General features: G+C 33.5%; 1 long non-coding RNA gene across 1 annotated transcript; it reads left to right on the top strand.

Annotated features, from left to right (window-relative positions):
• Positions 1–5,076: 5,076 nt before the first annotated feature.
• LOC127865270 (uncharacterized) lies at positions 5,077–7,583 on the top strand. The gene is made up of 3 exons (XR_008042560.1): positions 5,077–5,137; positions 6,288–6,424; positions 7,239–7,583. It is a non-coding gene; the product is annotated as an uncharacterized LOC127865270 (long non-coding RNA).
• The last annotated feature ends 14,526 nt before the right edge of the window (positions 7,584–22,109 follow it).

The raw sequence follows: 22,109 nt of genomic DNA, 5'->3' as shown, positions 1-22,109 counted from the left end.
CATGTTTCAATAAGTCATTTTGTCTAATATAATTATATTCTTGACGTTTTTTTTTCATGTGATCCCATTTTACATTTGATAGTTTTGTATTATGCGATGTGATTTAACGTTCTTGTGTTCAGTTGTTTTGTTTGCTGCTGTTTTTATTAGTTTAGTAGTTTACTGATTTTTATGCCCCCGGTAGGGTGGCATATAGAAGTTGAACTGTCCGTCTGTCCGTCCGTCTGAAAACTTTAACATTGGTCATAACTTTTGCATTATTGAAGATAGCAACTTGATATTTTGCATGCATGTGTATCTAATGGAACTGCACATTTTGAGTGGTGGAAGGTCAAGGTCATCCTTCAAGGTCAAAGGTAAAAATAATAATCAAAGCGGTGATTAGGGGGCATTGTGTTTCTGACAAACACATCTCTTGTTATTGTTTACTGTTAGCATGATGATTTATCTGTGATCCCATTGATTATACTATATATTGTATGAAAATGTATGCAAATCTTATTGAATCTTCCAATAAATGATCTCAAATATTTGTTATCTTCATGTTTTCAATATTTATAAGATGTGATTCTAGCAATATACCTGTTTTATAAGATATTCATATATGTTGGATATATTAAAGAATTTCAACAGGTTATTCACACTAAAACAATATTATGTATCCTCAAATGAGCTAGCCTGTGGAGAAACCCACTTATTTTCTGTTAAAACAAAGCAGACCTATTGCTTATTCTTTTCAAAATCACATAGCATTGCAATTATTATTAAAGTAATGAAACTACAATTGGTGGATAAAATGGGCAAGTTGTTTGTTGTTTTGAGGGATTAGTGTGTTTGTTAATAGTCAAGCCCAAACCGAGATATACCTATGCCTATTTTCACAGCTTGCAAGTTGTAAATACAAGATAAACACTACATAATCACTTTATAAGCATTCACTGTTTATTAGCATATCAACATGATACAATGTTGTGTTGTCACAATAAATAAAAACACAGCGCGTAAAGAATAAATACAAGATCACATTAAAAAAAAGTTACGAAAAATGAATATCATTTTAACATAATTAAAGACAGGATAAACATTAAAAAACTAACTGGCAATCTTAATTCGTCATTGTAAACAACGTAATTCATGTTTTTGACAGTTCAATTTGCGTTCGAGATGCCCCCTAAGTGGTTTTGATCACGTGATCCGCTATGGCCACAACCGGTCCGTTAATGCTCGAATTCCGCTGCGCAAAAAAAGTACCACAAAAAGTCATTGTCTGCATTTTAAAACATATTTTTTTTGCTGGAACAGTAAGAAAAGGTAATATTTTATTAAACTGGTGTAAAAGAAGTCGCAAAACATGTATTGCTTTTCACCAGAACAACTTATTTTCGCTACTGATCCGGTAATGGTAACTTGACTGTATATCTACATGAAAATGATCAAAAAAGCAGAAGCAATTACTATTTATTCAAAACCATTCTTTTGTTTAAGTTATTGTGAATTTTATGCTGATAGTATAGTTCAACAAGCGTGTGAAAAGATGAATATTTAAACATTTTTGTAGAAAAAACTAGAAAATGTTATGAGAAAAGGAGAAATATGGCAACTAGCTTTCCCCCTTTCCCACAATGTTTTCTATAATTCACAGATCAACAGTGGTTTTTCATGTACTTTGCCAAATGCCTATTTTTTCCAAGTCATACATGTCTTATACATGATAATAAAAGCGAACTTAAAAAACGAATGATTATAAAATAAGTTTCTTCAGATTAACAGCATCTTATTCTACACATGATGCATCATGTACATGTATGTACATGTATATGCTTTCAATTTAAAAAAAACGGTCAATTTTATCATCACCTGCTGTTTAAGTGTGTTTTATAACAATAATTATTTGAATCTTTGAATTATTTGAATCATTGACCTTTGTTTAGTACACTGTTAAAACATTTAACATTATATGCTGTACATGTTCCTGGAAAAATCCCAGCATAAAGAACAAGTTATTAACCATTTAAGATCCATACAATTTCCTTTGATTTTCTCACCCCCATTTTTCTACTTATACCCCCATTTTCAGTTGTAGGGGGTACAAAACCCCCAAGTAAAAATCTCAGTGGGAACACTTTCCTGTTGATATATAACAAAGTTATGCCTCTTAGACAGTTCCTTTTTTCATTGTATATATAGTGCTATTTTGTGACAAAAACCCTTTCAAGGAGCATCAACAGTCTCAGACGGTTTCTTGTTTAACATTGCTATTTGTTTCGCTGCAGAAAAACTTGGTTTTGTCACATAACTATCCCTTATAATAATATGTGTGTGTGTGTGTGTGTGTGTGTGTGTGTGTGTGTGTGTGTGTGTGTGTGTGTGTGTGTGTGTGTGTGTGTGTGTGTGTGTGTGTGTGTGTGTGTGTGTGTGTGTGACTGTATGTATATTATTTAAATGACAGAGATGAGGTATATTAGCTAGTCCCTATATTATTGGGTGACTTTGTTCATTAGTATCATTCATACTTTATAAAGGAATTAATGTATGTTTTTGTTGCATTTATTGGAACATAAAGGAAATTGCCTGATCAAATTGCAATAAATTCCCAAAACATACATTAATTACGTTTAAATTCAAATTTAAAGAAAATGCAGTATTTAGAATGACAAAGGATTTTTTTTCATTGTGATATCAGATATGAAGGATCATGTGATGTGTTTATACCAATGAAATCTGTTGATTTGACAGTTGAATGTTGTGACTGCAATTATGTTTTTATGAAAACTACACCAACAGAACTTTAAGATAATTAACTTTTCTAGATCTTCAAACATTTTTGTTGGGTGGGGGGGGGGGTGGGGGGTATGTAGTTGCCACTTTGTCAGTTCTTCCATGCACAATTCGTGTCCTGGCTATTCCTAGGATTACATTCAACTTTTAACTGTAGTATTGTTATTATATTTTCAGGCTGATTCAAGTGAACCAAGCACTCACTCAAATGTGCAGCAGGTGTCAAATTTTAGACAGCAAAGGAATATTTTGTTTGGACGAAATACATTTACTTCAAAGAAGAAAATAAAGTCTAGCAAGAAATCGGGATGGACTGCACAGTTTTATTGTTTAAGCAGCACCACATGTGAAACTATTCCATCTTCATCGGAGAAAGAGAACCACACACAGGCAGGACTCGGACTGAAAAAGATTCGCCTTGAAAACCATGATAACGAACATACGGTACATGACAAAATAATGTCAGAAAGCGTAAATGAGCAAAATGTGACTTTGGGATTTCCACAGTTGAAGGATTCTGGAGGGGTTGAACTATTGAGAACAGGACAAAATTGTAGATATCTAAAGATCATTGGTTGTAAATGGAACTCAAGTGAACTTAAGAGTTGCATTGGTTCCCAAGCCAGAATTTATATTAGGCCTGTACAAAAATCATTATCAACAAAACCAATAAATGCTGTATCAATGGAAGAAGAATGCAAAAGTGAATGTGAGAGTTGTAAGAAGGAGTTTCCTATGAGAGATCTTCGACACCACCTATTATATTGTACAAACATAGCGTCAGATAAAAGTGTTGAGATTGCACCATCTACAGTAACAGGTGAACTGTTCATTAACAGAAATTTAATGTTAACTGAAGACTTGCCAGACTTGTCAAAAACTTATATTAGTGCAGACGACCTTCAGGAACTTAGTATGGGCATTATACTACCATCAAATCATGGCACAGATATAATTCAATCAATAATAGAAGAGGAGTTTATAACTAGCGATACAGACATTGCAATGATACAACCAATTGCACACTCATCCAACTTGTCTGTAAATGGAATTGTTGTGCATTGTATAGAAAATAATATTGCCAATCCAGTGGAAATCCTAATTGTGCCAGCAAAACCTGGTGAAAGGAAGACCTCTTGAGATTACAGATATTAATGAACCACTTTCAGAGGGAAACAAACTTCATAATTGTTGATAGGGTGAACATATTACAGACCTCTTTTGAGGAACTTTCTGACAAGACAACAGAAGAATTGGGGAAAACTTTAGAAGTCCAGTTCTATACAGAGGTAAGTTGTTTATGTTTTCATTTAACTGATTTCACGTTACAAGAACTTTGTACGAGACAACTTTGAAAACAGATTGGCAAAATGACAATAAGCTCACAGAAAAAGTATAAAGACAAGAAAAATTGTGAGCAAAATTCTACTTTTGTCCCAATTTTTCAAGACATCTGCTGCAAACATGTCTTTAGGTAATAGCTTAACACATTACTTGAAAAGTTCATTAAAATACTACATGGACAATTATTAGAAGTCCACCTATAATGAGAATATTTGGGATTTTGAACCAGCCATCCCATATGAAACGGGTCCAAAGTGAAAGCATCACTTCAGAAGATGGCAAAAATAAATTAAAACAAATGGCAGTTTAATTTTGAGATAGAGTTGAAAACATCCATAAAAGAAAATGATAATAAATTGCTTGTCACATGAGCAATTTTGTTTGTAAATGTTTTATTGAGTCATCTGCTGCTGATAAAATAACCAGTCTAACTGCGTAGAGGTAAAATATTCCCTTTAAAATCAATGTTGTAGAAAACATGTCATTTTGACTTGAGTGCTCGAGTTTTGATACAAATCCTCTTTAATTCTTTTATGTATACCAGTTTTGTGAATGATTTTCAGTATGTATGAGTTGATTTTTTGGGCCAGTTTTATAGCCGTTATTGGGTCACATTCCAAATGGCAAAATGGAGAAAAATGATAATGTCTCACCCCAGGAATAACACTGATAACCATAAGCTGTAGTTGTGCATCAAGTAACAATTTATGGGATCAGTTTTGTCATTCAGGAGTTATGTACCCTTGATTTTAGCTTCCGGCATATATTGTTACACTTTGCAAAACTGGTGTTTCATTCTCATAGTTCATTTTTGTCCATAGCATAACTCTGGAAAGAATGCTGTATCCCATTGAATTTATAAATATGCAAATTTGGTTTTAGGCAGCAGAAGACTATGGTGGGCCTAGAAAGGAATTTTTCAGAATCATATTGAGAGCCACCAAGGAAAAGTTATTTGACAGTGGATTACGAGAACTCTTGCAAGATGATTATCGAATGGTTGGGATTGTATTTGGTAAGATTTTTATCTCAGTATGTATATTTTAACCTCTTGTCAACAGTATTTCAGTTATATTACGGCAACAGTTCACTAATTCATGCTCTTGTGTATTCTACCACTACTATGGCTAGGTAAAAACGCCTTGCCCATAAACAGTCCACACTGGCAAACCACTGCCAGGGCTCTAGATAAGGGAAGTGAAGAGGTTTTTACAAGGCATTTGCATGCTTATTATTAATTAAATCCTATGTTTTTGGTGCTCATAAAATCCTATCTCCTAGACGATTCTAATGAGCACCAACAATGTAGGGTTTGCTTTTAAAAAAAGAGTTAGGGTTTGGAATGGCCCTTTAATCTAGAGCTCTACACTGTGAACGGGAATCAAATCCCCTTCTCAAGCTCAAATCTCTGATGCTAACCATTTAGCCACCATGGTCGTCCTTTTTGAAGTGAAAAAGTGTATATAATTATAAACTCCTGAATACTGTAAATACGCTGAAATCATACATTGAATCAACATTATTGAAAAAGAAGTTGTGAAAACATTTTTAGAAAAAGGAGACATTTTTCCTGATTGAAACAACAGAAAATTCCACCTGAATCCAAGCATAGACCAGGTGAAATATGTTACTGAGGCAGAGTTCGGCAAAGCATTGCACTTTAAAGAGATTTCGAATGATTGCTTCATGAAAAAAATGTAATATGAGAAATGCAACTGTACATTATTGTAAAGGAATAAATGCTTGACTTTAAAAGAATCATCTGAGCCCAAGTATGGAAAAGTTGATTGAATACTGTACATTTGTAAAATGCCTAAAAAGGTTAATAATCAATTTAAAATACTAGTTTTCCATAACCATCTCCCTTATGCAGACGACCTTTCTTGAAGTCAACTTATGGAAACCTTGTGACAATTTCACATTTCGTAACAATGTATTCATCTACCAGTATAGTTAAGTAGTTAATACAGAGAATTGCACAGCTGACAAGGGCTGGAAAGCGATATTAGCCCACTACAAGTAAAGGCATGCTTTATGTAGTTACCAATTTTTTGCAAGAACATGGTTTATTATAAATAAAGCAGTGAGAAATATTAATAAGCGAGTATGTTTTCAGATAATCAATGTTTTATCTTTGAATTCATAATAATCATGTTTAATTTCAGCTCTTACCATACTACAGAATGGGAAATTGCCAACATTCATGAATGCAACTGTTTTGGAGGAATTATGGAATTCAGCTTACCCATCTTCCTGTATTAAACAACTTAGAATAGGACTTGACACCCTTGGAATATTTGAGGTATTTATTGATGAAACCCAGGAGTATTTACAGTGGTTTTTATGCCCAAAGTAACTTTTGGGGTATATAGTTTTTGCACATAATGTCGGGGTTTTATGATTTGGTCAAGGTCACCACAGCTAATATAGATTGAATTTTAACATTTTCTTCCGAGCCCAACTCCTCCTACATTTCTCAATGGCTTTTGATGAATATTCCACTCAAATAATTGTGTCCATGTGCCCTGGCGCATATTGTCAGGGTTTTATGATTTAAAAAAAGAAGTGCCTTTCGAAAGGGGATGGATAATTAATGTTAATAAGAAATTTAGTTATTCTAGAGTTATGTGCCCTTGATTATGCTTTCAGGCATACATGTGCTGCTGTGAAAAAACCTGTTAATTTTGGGCCAACCTTTCTACTTTTCAACTTTCAAGCATCTAAAAGGCAAAAAATGTGTTTTCTGAACATACAGTTTTGTCACAAATTGGTGAGAGCCCAGCTTTATATGTGCTTTTTATCCCAACCGAAACGAAGTTTCCGAAGGGGATATAGTAATCATCTCTGTCTGTCCATCCCTCTGTCAGTCTGTCTGTCCGTCTGTCCTTCCGTCCCAAACTTTGTCCAGAGCATAACTCAAAAACTATAAGAGGTATCAACACCAAACTTCATGATAGGTAGATAGATCCTGATGAGATAAACAGATAGCAAGTAGGAGAAGTGCTGTGAACATAAACTATAACTCTATTGGCCGTAGTTTTTTAATAATCTCCCATACAAGCAAACACATTTTGGTGGGGATGGCCTGTTAACATGGCTCTTGTTTCTTTTTACAGCTTCTGACCCGGCTGCCTTCATTACAGTTTCTCTTTCATGCAACTCCTGTAACTCTAACGTTGAAGAGGCTTATGATCATTTTGAAAGCTGTATTTAGTGAGAATGGGTCCAACAGACAAACCCTAGAAAAGGATGTGTATGCAATATTTGTGAAATATGTAAGGGAAGTGGCTAGTAAGTATTTGCAAATATATGACATACTTTTCAGTTCTAATGTGCACCAAGTGCTCTCCCCCAACTGTTTTATGTATGAAAAGTTAAAGAAAACAATAATTTAGCAAAAGGAGCAATTGCTCACCATTTATAATTAATCCTTTTTCTATGCAGTAATAATTGTATGTTATGGCGTGTCTGTCTGTCCATCCATCATTTAGCAATAACGTAGATGAGTACAAATAATAACCATGATGTGTAGATGCTTTTGGGGGAACAAAATCACAGATCAGTTTAGTTATAATACAGTTGTGTGCCCTTGATTATGAAAGTTCATGCATATTAAGTATACATCTTTTGCTGATGAGTACTCATACAGTTTTCAATGAATTTTATCCGAACCTCACACAAATGATAAACATGATGTCTTTCACAAATTGGTTTAGTAATTAGGAGCTATTGATTACGTAAATACTTGCAATTGAGTACATGGCTTTCATGTGCTAATTATACCCGCCGAATAGAAATTTCTGAAAGGGATATACTAATAGTCTCCGTCCATCCGTTTGTCTGTCCTTCCATCCCAAAACTTTGTCCAGAGCTTAACTCAAAATCAATAAGAGGTATCAACACCAAACTTCATAGGTAGATAGATCTCAATAAGGAGAAGTGCAGTGTACAAGAACCATAACACCAATTTGAAAAAATTGGGAGTTATTGCTCTTAATTAGATCTTTATAAGCCATATCCCATAGAAGTCCGTTTAGAAGTGCAATACTTACAGCTGTTTGAAAATCTGAATTGCTGTATAAATTGTACCTTATGTTTAAAATTGAAGTAATTTAACATCACAAACTTTGTCGTATGGATAATTGACACTGTGAATTATTAAATGCCCTGGGTTTTTGTAGTGATTCTTTCACTTTAAGTTGAATTATTCTGTCTGTTGCTATTGCTGTGTCTACTATGTGTAGTAGAAGTTTTCAAAATAAAATCATCTATTGCAAAAGGATGAAATAAAAACAGTACAGCAATTCAGGCCTAACTGTACAATTTGCACACACAAACACACACACACAAAGACAAGCATAATTTCTAAAGTCGACATTTGATGGCTTTCAGTAAACAACTTTTGAAAACATTTTGCAGTTTCTCCAATTGTTTCAATGTTACTTTATTGAAGTAGTCACGATTTAATGTTCTGAAAGAGAATTTCTTACCAGATTTTTTGACCAGGTTTTCCGAAGGAAAATTTTGGTTATTAGATTGGTGAATGTCGGCAGGGGGCTTGATTTTTTTTTAAACAGGAACGCAACTCCTCCTTCATTTCTCTACGGATTTTGATGAAAAATTCACAATATGATTGTCACCATGTGCCCTGTTGCATATATGGGGTTCTATGATTCGGTCAAGGTCACCACTGCTAAAAACAGATTGAATTTGAACATTTTCTTCCGTGCGCAACTTCTCCTTCATTTCTCAACGGATTTTAATGAGACTTTCAGAAAATGATTGTCATCATGTGCCCTAGCGTGTATTTTGTTTTTTTTATTATTTAACCAAGGTCACCACAGCTAAAAATAGATTGAAATTGAGTATTTTCTTCTAAGCACAACTGCTCCACCATTTCTAAACGAATTTTAGTGATCTTTCACTCAACTTATTGTCACCATGTGCCCTGGCACATATTGTCGGGATTTTGTGATTCTGTCAAGGTCACCATGGCTAAATACATTTTCATACTTTTCTTATAGAGCTGTTATATTCGGACCATTGTCTTTAATATTTAGAATGTATATACCTTTTATTAACCTCTACACTTTGATTTGAGTCAAAGATCACATTGTTCAAGGTCACTGTTGATGATCTTTTAATGTGTCCTTAGCAAAGGGAAGGAAACTAGCATCATACTTGTATTTATTACTTTTGGTTTTACACTTGCTATTACCTCCCTTTATTACCATTAATATGTTCTTTTAATTATCACATCTTTAAATACATCAAAACAAATACAGTTAACTAGGTGATAAAGAACTGTAATGCCATGAAGTAGATAATAGAGAAGAAGAAATCATTATTAGAATGCATGTATAATTGTCCAGTATATAAATATAGCTATGGTACAAATTCCTCACTGAAATGCATGCTTTCATCAAAATGCTTAATGCTGCATAAAGAAGTATTTGACTAAAGCTTTGCAGAGAGAATTGAAAAGGAAAACCAGGTTTTGTGACAATTTTGTCCATTGTATAACCAATGTAAACACAGGGACCGACTCCTTAGTCACACCTGCTTGCTAGAACAGGATCAATGGAAGTGTACATCAACCAAATACTGGTTCCCTACTTATTAAATAGTGATTTGATCTAAAAACCAACACACCCTTGATGTATTGACAGCAAACTTACAGAGCCATTTCAAGTAAATAAGACAGAAAAATAATACACAAATGTCATCTAGCTGTGGTAAAGCATCAGTCCAGACAAGCTTTATGTATCCAACATAACATCACATGCATAGTTACAATATATTTTAAATTGTTTATTTGTTAAAGGTGGAAGGAGAGGCTCTGTATCTCTAGGACATATCCTACAGTTGCCACAGGGACTGATGAAGAACCTATGCTTGGCTTTTCCATTCATCCGTCTATAGAATTTGTAGAAGTCCAAGCAAACTCCTCCTTCATTCCAACAGCCAACACCTGCATAAATTGTATGAAGTTACCAAGACCATCTTTGGAAGTTAAGCTACCTGCTGATACAGAACTGTTTTCATTGTATGATTATGCATTTATGAATTCATTTTATGGTCTTATCTAATAAAAAACAAATTATTGACAAAGTGGAGTTGGCAGAACAACATTTAATTAGCATACTGAAGTCTCTGTTATATCCAGGAATAGGAGAACAAAGTGCTCACTCAATTGCTCTGGTGAGCTATTGGCAAACAATTAGAAATAAAGAAATAAACTTATGTTCTTGGTTCTATTTTTTCAGTTAGTTCATGGATTTTGAGTCAAACACTTATTCCCTCTGGGTCTGACTTGATCAATTGTGAATCAAATAGTCTAGTCTCACTTTGCCAACAATTGACTTTCAATTATATGAGACACCTATAGTGATAGTTCTAGTTTATATGTTCAATTGTCTCCCATACAGACAATGACTCCACATGATTATTGAATATTGCTGCATGAGACACTGTTGACGATATTTCCAGAAAAGCATGTACACATTTTTGTACAAACTGAGATTTGTTTTAACAACTGTATAAGTAGACTTGAGTCTCCACTGTTAAATAATTGCAGTCATAAAACTTTCACAGAAAGACATGGTTTTAATTAGTTCTTAGCAGTCATATGAACAAAAGTTATTGCATTTAGTTTTAACAAATGCAATTGATCACTGAAATACTTTCAGGAAAAACTAACTTTTTGCCATTACCACAGATAGCATGTGTTATGAGCAGGTTAATTTTTAACCAGGTTTTCCTAAGAAAAAATCTGGTTATTAGATTTGTGAATGTTTGCGATGGATGGGTGAGACCAATTTCTTCTGAGAGCAACTCCACGTTTATTTTTCATGATGAGAAAAATCTTCTCTTGTCTAAATGTTTTCTTGAATCATTTTAAAATACAGTTTTTCATAAAGATTCTAGCTTTTTGTATCTTTGAAATTCATGTTGTCTGCTGTATATTTTGTAAAATAGGGAAAGGGTTAAATTTCAATTAGTTCTTTCCCATGAGTTTAATCAAGATAAAATCTGTTGAATACAGTATATACAGCTTACCAATTTATGGATACAATGTCAGTTAACTTCCCTTGCCTAGGCCGATGCATCTCTCATTATTATTTTTCATTCTTTGTAGGGAGAATTTGTAGATGAATGTAGGTTAGTCTATTGTAATAACCTTTTTTAGCCAAATAATTACAGATACTTGTATATGGCTTTTCTTTCGTCATGAGACTTGTGACGACTAAAATATTGATCGTTTGGGGGCTTGAGCTGATCTTAAAGTTTAACCCTTCCCATGTTTTACAAAATCTGCAGCAGGCAACTTGAAATTCAAGAAGCAAAATTGTTGTAATCTCTATGAAAAACAACTTTTGTTGAATAATTCATGTGTAAAACATTAAGACAAAAGGGGAATTTGCTTATCTGGAGCAAAATATCATTTTGTAACAATATTTTTCCAATGTTGTCTGCTACACATGTGTCAGAAGGTATTTGTATTATGGAAAGGGTTAAGTTAACGCATCATTCCTATTTTCTTTTAAATCTGCAGCTAATGAGTGGAGAAATTACTGTCAGGAAAGAAGACATTTCTTATATTGATACATTTTTTGTTCTGTACAACATATATTGTGATATTTATTCTTCCAAATATTAACCAGTACATATATCTTCAGTCTCCATAAAAAAGGATGTTACTTCTGCTTGAAACAAGCTGCAGTTACTTTTTTTAATGAGACGACAATGGATATTTGTTGATCTTGACATATCATATTGGTAGGAGTGAAAAGAGAAACTGATCTAGTGTTCATCTTATAATTGAAATGTGTGGTTTACTGAACATTTTTCATCCCTGTTTAAACTTGCAGCAGACAGCTTTAAATTAGTTAATTACCTCGCAGATAGCAATTTGGATCTGCGTTTGCTTGCAAGGTTCAAAGATGAGTGTGCAGGTACCAAAGAGTTAGGTGTTTTCAATGAATCCATTCTTTCATATATTTTCATTTAAAGATTATGCAGCTGACAATTTGAGAAAAACAATTATGAAAAAAGAAGACATTGCTCACAACTCTTTGATTCTGCAGAAGAAATTTTGCGGCTTGTAGCAGACTGCATTTGAAAATCTAGTGACAAAAGGAAAAATAGCTCATGGTGAGCAATTTAACCTGTTGTCAACAAGGTTTTCAAGGGCTAATGATGTATAAAACAGAAGGTCTAAATTGACATCTGCAAACTGATTTAAAGTTTGCTGCTCCAAATTGTAACAAAAACAAATAAGTCCGCCAATAACAAACAATAACAAGATTTTACCAGTTTATTGTGGATGGCTATAAATCATCGTGGAAAAAGGAGAAATTGCTATAAATGAGAAATGTCTACTTTTCCAACAATAATGTATACCCTACTAAAGCAAATTATTCATATTCTATTACAATTATAATTGTCATCTGCAACCTCTTTCAATTTTGGAAAGTCCAAAAACTGTGGTTCTGTAAAGTGTTAACTCATTTTAAACCAGGTTTTTCCGAAGGAAAAAACTGGTAATTAGATTGGTGAATGTTGGTAGAACCGCGGCGGGCGGAACATTTCTTTCGGGCGCAACTCCACTCATTTCTCAACGGATTTCAATTTAACTTTCAAAAAGTGATTGTCACCAAGTACCTTGGCGCATATCGTCGGGTTGTAATTGAGGTCTCCACACCTAAATATTGATTGAATTTGACAGTTTCTTCCGAGCACGCATCTTCCTTTATTTCTCAACGGATTTGCCTGCTATTTTCACAAAAGTGTTTATTATCAAATACCCTGACACATAGCAAACATGTTTTTGTTCTGGTCAAGATCAAGGTAACTTTGCTAAAATACATTTTTATACTTTTCTAAAGTGGTTAATTCTTCCGAGCGCAAGGGTTGGTGGTTAAAAACCAACTAGATACTAAAAAATGGCTCCTATTTTTCTCTCTCTTTTTTTTCTCGTTTTTCTTCTTGTTTACTTTTAATATTTTTTTTAAATCCAGACACTCCTGAGTTACAACCCTTGAATAATAAAAAAAAAGTGTATTTTCCGTTTCCGCTCAATAACTCCAGGAATTGTCATTGTATCTTGATAATACTTGATAAAAATGTGAATGGAAATAACATCTAGGTCAAGTTTGATAATCAGCCAAATTTACCCAGTTATAAGTTTTTTGAGTAATATTTTGCAGAGAAAACCTGGTTTTGTGACAATTTTGCCCCTTGTTTATCACTATGTCTTCTACACAATATCAATACGTAAATGCTACGTGTAATGATTTAATTTTACCATCTGCAAACACTTGAATTAAAAAAAATATCACAATTTCTTATCAGGTAAATACTTTCAATTTTTAATTATATTTAATGCATTCATTTCTTTGAGGCTCAGTCAAGCAGGAAATTTGAAATTTCAGACTTGACTGCACCTTTCTTTTTCTTTTTTTTGAGCTTTTATTTGTTTTAGTTCTTTCTTTTAGGTCACTTGAGTATGAAGGGTGAGCTTTTGTGATACCTTGTGCAAAGAAGCAATGTTGAGAGATTAATGTATGTTATGTTGCATTTAATTGAAAATATATGCAATTGCCTGGTCACATGCTGGCAATTGCATTTGTGTTCCAATAATTGCAACAAAACTTACATTTATCCTGCAAGAGGAGGTGTGCATATTATGAGCATGTCTAGATCTTACAAAAATTTAAAGAGATGGGCCTTTAAATTCTTTAAAATATATGTAAGAGTGCTTCTTTTCTGCTTTGTTTCTGTGCTGATTCTTATTTACTACTGATTGGACTTATTGTCAGCATGACCTGGTCTGATGATTTTCCATATAATTATGGCCGCTTTATTATTTTTAAATAGGGGTATTATCCGTATACTAGGACTTTTTTCTACACTCTTTCTCAAAAACTACTGCTTGGATTTCAAATAGCTGTTTTGTGACAAGGAGCTGTGGGTTACAATAATAACCTTTAGTTTAGAAGGCTTCTAATCCCTGTTATGCTATGGTCTGTTAATAGGCCACAGGGAAGTGGCTTAACCCATACAGAATTTGGTGACAGATCCAACTTGAAAGCATTAGCAGACAATAATAGTAAGTTACATCAAATGACAGTTTAATTTTGAGATTTTGAGTAAACAAAACAAAAACCATTGTGGCAAAAGGAGAAATTGCTCTTTTCTTTTTGCACAATGTTTTATAAAGTCATCTGCTGAAAAAATGTTAGAATGGGTTTTTATGAAGTAAAGGGTCAAGATAAGTCCAAATTTTATCCCTTGATTTACGTAAAAATATTATTGCAACAAGTTTTTTTGCACCCAGCATCTATGATGTTTATGACCTGTCTGTCATTGTATGTGTCTGTCCCAAAACTTTAACCTTGCTAATAACTTTTGCAATATTGAAGATAGGAACTTGATATTTTGCATGCATGTGTATCTCATGGACCTGTACATTATGAGTGGTGAAAGGTCAAGTTCACCCTTCAATGTCAAAGGTAAAATTGAAGGTCAAATACCTACTGGGGGCATAGCTGTTTTACTAGCGCATCTTGTTTCAAATAAGTCTTACGTCTTATGGAAATCTGTTATTCAATGTTTTTCACAGGGTACTATAAATGACTTAATTCATGACAAATTTATAACTATGATATATTTGTGAAACGAAATTGACCATTTAGTTTGATGTTACTAATTTAGAGGATAGATCTTCACCTCATAAATTCAACATGAACTTCGTTTGAAAACATTATGACCAAATGAGAAATTTCTTCTTTTGTCACAATGTTGTAAGACTCTCTATTTCATCAATTATATTATTAGAGATGGTTGCTATTTTATTCTCATAAAGATATCCTGCAGCAGTATTCTTGTATATGGAAAAGGAGGAAAGGGTTTAACTATTACGTTCTAAGGAATAGTAATCACCCTGAAAACAGAGGCCTCTTGTGCAAATGTATTTTGCAGACAGCTTTTGAAAAACTTTGTAGAACAATGTAAACAAACTTGTAGTTCTGTTTGATATATAAATTGTATATGGAAACATTTTGACAAAATGAGAAATTGACCATCATGAGCAATTTCTTCTTTTGTGGTCTGCTGGAAAACACCTTTTTGTAGGTTCACCCGAGCATAGCTCAGGGTGAGCTTTTGGGATACTTGAATGTCCGTCATCAACAATTAGCTTTTGACCACACTAGAGGTCACAATTTTGGTTCAATCTTCATGAAACTTGGTCAGAATGATTGTCTTGATAAAATCTTGGCCGAGTTTGAAAGAAGATCACGTGGGGTCATAAACTAGGTCAATTAATAGGGAAACCTTATGATCACTCTAGAAGTCACAATTTTCATACAATCTTCATAAAACTTGGTCAGAATGATTGTCTTGAAAAAAATCTAGGATGAGTTTGAAAGTGGGTCACATGGGGTCAAAAACTAGGTCATTAGGGCAAATAATAGGAATATCTTTTGACCACTCTAGAGGTCACATTTTTCACCCAATCTTTGTGAAACATGGTCTGATTGTTAGCCTTGAAGAAATCTCGGACGACCTCAGGTCAAAAAGTAACTCACTTGGTTAAATCTTAGAAAAACCTTGTGTGTGTTCTAGTTGTTCAATCAGAATTTTCCAAGTCAGGTGAGCGATCCAGGGCCATCATGACCCTCTTGTTTTCTTTAAGTGTAAATGAGTTAAAATGTAAATGTTTGAAATCAATAACTGAAGCAGAAATAAATCATTCAAATCTGTTAATTCTTATGGCGTTTATTTGTTTTATATAAAACCAACCTTCAATTATGATACGTCTATGGAATGGAAGAGCCTCTCGTGTATTCATAGATTTGCATTTGCCCTGTTATATTTGAAAGAGTGAATTACCAAGAAACAAGATATATGATTGTCATTTTGTATTGATTATGTAAGACACATTAACACATTTAGTTTCTTCTTTCATCAAGATATGTCATACTCCAATATGGACACTTTTGTTGTTGCATAACTAGCCTGTACTCGTATAAACTGAAAGCAGTTATATACCAATTACATGAGGCTTTTTAACAATTAATACTTTAACATAACTAATGAAATATCTTACTACAAATACGTGATTTTAGTAAAAGAAATATTGTAGGGAAAATTACAGAAATTACTTATTCCCTTGCAACTATCTAGCTCAACCAAACGACTTTTGAATGTCTAAGGGTTAAAATGTGTTTCTATAAATAGCCAGTTTTCCGTCGTGCGTTTTATAGTAACACTTTTTAACCAATAGACATACAGACTCCTGTATTTCAATGGGTTATTGAACTCTTTTCGGAAAAGGATACCTGTTCCGATTTTACAATCAGTTCAAACATAGTCTAAATGATTATCGAACTTTGGTTAAATTTGATTGACTTCAAGAATGGAGATAGCTTTTTCAAATAATTCTATTCCGTAGTTGGAACTTGACCAGTCTTTAGGGCATTCACGTGCAAGTGCACTACTACAAGTATCACTTATTTGTACTTCAGTCCTACCAAATATAGGCCGACTGATATCTGATACAATACCCATATCGTCGTTATCTGCAGAAACGGTATCTTGTGAAGGAACTGGACTGTTGATCATACCAGAAGTCCAGAGTTTCAGTGGTGATGCTCCAACTGTTCGCAGTCTATGAGTGTTCCATGCATCTTTCCATATTTTAAGTTTCTCATTGATTTTTTGCATGTACACATAATGAAGGGCATATATGTGTAATGGGTTCATTATGTTTAGTTTACCTTCATCTTCAAGAAATGAAAACAGTTCCGAATAAAATCCTAATGAGCCTTCGTATACATCCCTCCACATGCGCTCTACACGCTGATTGTGAACACTTTTTCCTGTTATCATACTACTATTGCCCCTATTTTCGAGCATGAAGTCTGCTATTTTAACGTTTTCCATTCCTTTATCAGTTCTCACTCGCAGTGGTATTCCAGACTCGGCGACACCTTGTGTGAATACTTGAAGTAATGTATCTGCTCTATTATTGTCTAATGCACGGATAAACATAATCATTGTACTGAAACCATTAACTCCCGCGGAGATTATAAAATACCAACGTATTAGTTTGTGGTTAGTGTCCACATGCCAAATATGATTTGGCCCTTGTACGTGATATACACGTTTGTGAAGACGCCGCAGTGTTCTATTCTTTATCCCAGCTTCATTATGTGTATTTTAAATATCTCGAAGACGATATCTTGGTATCTGAAATGGTAAGCAGTAAAATTTCAGACAATTTCAGAAGCCTGACTTTGTGGAAATCGGGTTGGGCTTTGATAGCTTAGACCTCTTACTTACCACTCCAGACACGACAAATAGTTTTCTCAATCTTTAATGAACCAATTGAATAGAGAAATGAAGAATAATATAGACATATACTTATTATCGGTGTTTTAATTGTTTATCAGTCTATGATGGATGGAAAGGTATGGTATATACGCGGTAACTGAACCCGGAGTAATTCAATTATACGTACTTGGTTGACTAAACGCTTGTAAACACAAAGGTTGTAACTTAATTACCCAATTAGAAAATTTGTATAGTGTAACGGTTCGGTCTGTACAGTCCGCACAAACTTATTTAGGACGCCATTCCACAAGCGAATCCGTGACGGCACATTCCGCATTTATAACATTTGCTGTGTTTGTGATCATGATATAGCGTTGCGTCGTTTGAGAGAAAGAGTTAAGCTCCTTTTACGAGCAGAAGCATATTATAAATTTAATTCGAAATCGAAGTACACAGACTACTTTCGACAATGTATTTTATATAGTGGCCTTTGACACTAGCTTACGGTAGACTTATTCAATCAGCGAAGATCCTGACCTCACAAAACGACAAGTTTGGGTATTTTGATCAAATGTGTAGAACGGCTGTCCTGTTTGTTTGGTATTTTTCCGGATATCGGGTTCAATTCCCGGTGGTGGTAATTATTGAAATAACTAGACCCCTCTTCGCTTTGAGATAGAATCCCGACTTGTCCAGATGCTTGACCGAGCCCTTGTGGAGTCAATACAAGTAGTTGGGTTCTCCCTCCATTTCTACTGAGCGGAGCATCGCAAAATAAATTAAATACAGTCGACAGATGTAAACAAACAAACAAATAATGTAATCATCGATCATAGGTCATGAATGATCTATATGTGACATATACCCATAGTCGAATACAAGTTTGAGACACATGGATTATTATTTATTTTTATGTATTGTCATTTTGATATTTATATATTTAAGAAAAAGTTCTGAAAACGGAGTCGTGATAAATGATACATACATGTACATGTTTTTGTCGAAGTATTTCTTTAAACATCTTTTCGCCGCATCTGGGAAATTCTTTTGAGACTTCATTCACAATATTAACAAGCCTTTCATCACTAATTTCTGTAAAATTTAGTTTTTTCAATTCATACATCCTCATTCTTCTGTATACAGTGCTCTCGGAAACTGACAGCAGTTCCGCTATTTCTTTCACCTCGAAATCAGATTCTATTAGACCTTCTAATGTCTGTTTCGAAATCTGAAATGTAGATCTCGATGATCCTCCATTTGATCCAATATCACGACGAACCTGGCTATTCCCGAAGTGAATACAAGCTGTCCTTAAATTCATGATCTCAGCTCTGTTATTTAATCCCAAACAAGCCATATCATACAGTGACATGTCACAAATAATGTCTGGGGAAATCTTTTCCTCGCTAAATATGTTCACGTATTTTTGCAAGCCAAGTTTATTTAAGATGCTCTCCATAGTTTAAAAATGCACACACGTTAAAAAGTAGTTGACATATAATTTGTAAGAGCGTTGTTTACTGCAAAAAGAACGACACAGTTTAAAACAGTAGATTCTTCCTTGTCCATAATGCAAACAATGATAGACTTTAATAAAGCCTAGGGAAACAGTCCGATTTATTCCGAATGAACATAACAACTTGTCACGGCAACCCCACAACATTATGGTTTAACAGCAGTGTAAAATACTAAACATGTATTTTAAATATACATAATATTAGAGTAGCCCAACAACACAGGGTTGAAGCGAATTTGCTGCTCCAACCCATTAACAGTATTTGATAACCGAACGTAAGGCCAACATTAACATAACAGAATGAGTTTATGACGAAATAATATAGTTTTCAACTGAACAATATATTCTCTTTACTTAACATCATTTTACCATAACTGATAAACACATATTTAAACAAGACATGTTTATATTTTGACATAGCAAGTGAGTGTACCTCCTTAACATAATGTAATACTAACTAAACACAATGTTAAGGTAACTTAACAACATAATTTTCGAGCGAATACATTGCTTCTGTGACCCAATAACTGCACGTGTTAACCTTACGTAATGTCAAAGTAAACATAACAAGTCAACGTACTAACTGAGCAACATATTGGTTTAACCCAACACCATGTGCTTATAACCGACAAAAATAATGTTTAACTGGACAATATAATTGTTTGACCCAACAACATTTTTGATCAACTAAACATGATGTAGTTTGATTCAGCAACATTTTTAATGAACTAAACATGATGTATTACGAACTAAACATAATAATCACTAAACCCAACAACACAAGAATGAAGCAAACAGCATACCAGCGTTGAACATGAGACAGCTGTGGCGTTCCATATTATTCAGATTATTTTAGTTATGCGGTTGGACTGAGGCAAGGTGAAGTTATGTCGCCGATTTTGTTTTCTTTATTTGTTGAAGATCTTGAACTGTACCTACAAGACAGCATTAACTCTGGTTTGAGTATAGATGATATTACGATGATTTTACTATTATTTGCTGATGACATGGCCATTTTAGGCAAGTCACCTGCTGAAGTCCAGTCACATTAAGATAGATTGTATTTATACTGCAATTCTTGGGGTTTAAATGTTAACACTGCTAAAACGAAAATTATGGTGTTTCGGAAGAGAGGAGGTTTAAAACAAAATGAAAAATGGGCATACAATGGTAATTATATTGAAGTTGTTGATAACTCTAATCATTTAGGCACAGTACTACATTATACTGGAAGTTTTAAATTAAACCAAGAACACTTGATTGGTAAAGCCCTTAAAGCCATGAATACATTGTTGATAAAATGTCATGACTTCGATATTAAACCAAAAATATTATGTCAGTTGTTTGACTCCTTTGTGGTTTCCATATTAAATTATTCCGCAGAAGTATGGGTTTTAACAAGTCAGATGACATTAAACGCATACATTTAAAAATTTGCAAACGATTACTTCAGGTTAAAATAAATACATGTAATGTTGCTGTTTATGGAGAATTAGGTAGATATCCATTGTATGTAAACAGGTTTGTAAAAATTATAAAATATTGGTTTAAAATTTTAACCAGTGAAAATTTTATTATGCAAATTGTTTACAAACAAGCTTTAAACGATTGTAATACAGGTTTTACAAATTGGGTCACACATGTCAAAAACATTTTAAATAATTATGGATTTGGTTATGTATTTGATAATCCAAATGTTGTGCAAATAAATAGTTTTATTAGAGAATTCAAATGTAGACTTGTTGACAATTTTAGACAAGAGTGGTATGGTAAACTGAATAGCAGTCCTGTATTAGATATGTATAAAGTTTTTAAAACCTCTTTTGAATATGAAGAATATTTGGACTTACTTCCTAGACGTCTGCTTTTTTTTTGTAAGAATAAGAGTCTCTGCACACCCGTTGAGAATTCAAACTGGCAGATATGCCCAACACAATATTCCACGTAATGAACGATATTGTTTATGTTGTAATGACACTGATTTAGAAGACGAATATCATTTTATATGTCTATGCCGAAATTACATTTGAAATTGATTTTAGAATTTTTTTTATAAGTAATACATTTTATATTAACCCATCTGTATATAAATTTCACAAATTATTAGTTTCTTGTGATAGATTAGTAATTTCCAATGTATGCAAATATATAAAAGAAGCTCTAGTTGTAAAAAATACTATCCTAAATAATACTGTTGAATAGATTTCACCACCCCTCGTTAGAACTTATGTGTTCTTACCATATATTATGTTTATTTGTATTGATTTTATGTTATATAATGTTATGTTATTATTCGCATTCACGTGACAGAATATGATGTGTATTTTTAGTATTAAGACGATGTACTATTGTATAAGTCTGAATAAACTATGTCTGTCTGTCTGTATTATTTTAGGGTATCAGACATTTTATACGTGGTTGATAGAGCGTGAGTTGTTGTTTTTCTGTTTAAGTGAGTGCGTGCGGTCGTCCGGGTATTGTGCGTTTTGTGTATCGACTGTCCATCTTTGTAAAGGAGACAGTTCTTTAAGATTTGTGCGCTATGATTCTGAACGGGTTTGACGAGAGTTATGCCGGCAAATGGCAGCAGGTGAAACAAGAAGGGCTTGATGCGTTTTTAGCAGCAAATGGTAGGCTTTATGTTCATACTATATTGATGCTTTTGCTTTATATTTTACAGCATGTGCCTTTTTGATTTAAAACAAATATCGCGATAAACCATGACTTCGGAAAAAATGAAACAAATAGTAATTATTAATAATTGTATTCCGATTGTGAATAAGTGCAGGTTAAACTTAATTTTTAAATTTATAGTATACAGTGCGGGTTTTAATTCATCTTACAATCAATATTCATCTGCATAATATGTATAATATAATATGTATGTATAATGTGTCATTGTCTTTATGTGTAACCTTCTGTAAATAAAGCTTTTTATTATTATTATTATTAACTTTATTTATTAATTTTGGCATATTTTTGAAAAAAAATGGTCAAATTTTGTGACTTTTTGGCATAGGGAAACAGCCGAAAATCGGCGGTAATTTTTGGCAAACAAACAATAATTGTATTGTAATATAATAAATAAATTATTATGTAATCGATTATAATTCATTCATGTGCTTTTCCTATA

Source organism: Dreissena polymorpha, chromosome 1 (genome assembly GCF_020536995.1).
Source record: "Dreissena polymorpha isolate Duluth1 chromosome 1, UMN_Dpol_1.0, whole genome shotgun sequence".
In the NCBI taxonomy this organism is placed as follows: domain Eukaryota; kingdom Metazoa; phylum Mollusca; class Bivalvia; order Myida; family Dreissenidae; genus Dreissena; species Dreissena polymorpha.
The sequence above is the reverse complement of the archived record's forward strand: the minus strand, read 5'-3'. Positions and strand labels throughout refer to the sequence as shown.